The following is a 700-nucleotide window of genomic DNA, read 5'->3' on the forward strand; positions in this document are numbered from 1 at the left end:
CGGCGCCGCAACATGTGGACGAGCATTATCATGCAGAAGAATAACTTTGTCGTGTCTGGAGTAGTAGTGGGCGCGTTTTTCCTTGAGTGCTCGGCTCAATCTCATCAATTGTGTTGTGCGGTAGAGAGCTCCAGTAATGGTTCCGTTCGATTTGAGCAACTCATAATAAACGACACCTAGCTGATCTCACCAAATACACAACATGAGCTTTTTCCCATGAATTTCGGCTTGGCTGTCGATGTTGAAGCATGGCCAGGTGGTCCCCATGATTTTTTCTTCTTTGGGTTATCGTAGTGGATCCATTTTTCATCACCAGTGACTACACGGTGCAAAAAACCCTTTTGTTTATGCTTGGCAAGCAGCATTTCACATGTGAAAAATCAGTGTTCAACGTTTCTCGGCTTCAGTTCATATGGAATCCAATTTCCTTGCTTTTGAATCATTCCCAACGATTTTAAGCGATGTTAAATTGCTGGTTGAGTCACTGCTAATGTAAGTGCAAGTGCTTCTTGCGTTTGGCACGAATCTTCATCCAATAATGCTTCCAATTCCGCGTCTTCGTACACTTTCGGCCTTGCGCTACGTTCTTTGTCTTTGACATCAAATTCACTGTTCTTAAATTTTTGAAATCACTCACGACAACTTCTTTCAATTAAGGCAGCCTCACCATATGCTTCTACAAGCAATCGATGCGCCTCAG

The sequence above is a fragment of the Trachymyrmex septentrionalis genome, unplaced genomic scaffold, assembly GCF_001594115.1.
Source record: "Trachymyrmex septentrionalis isolate Tsep2-gDNA-1 unplaced genomic scaffold, Tsep1.0 scaffold454, whole genome shotgun sequence".
Lineage (NCBI taxonomy): Eukaryota > Metazoa > Arthropoda > Insecta > Hymenoptera > Formicidae > Trachymyrmex > Trachymyrmex septentrionalis.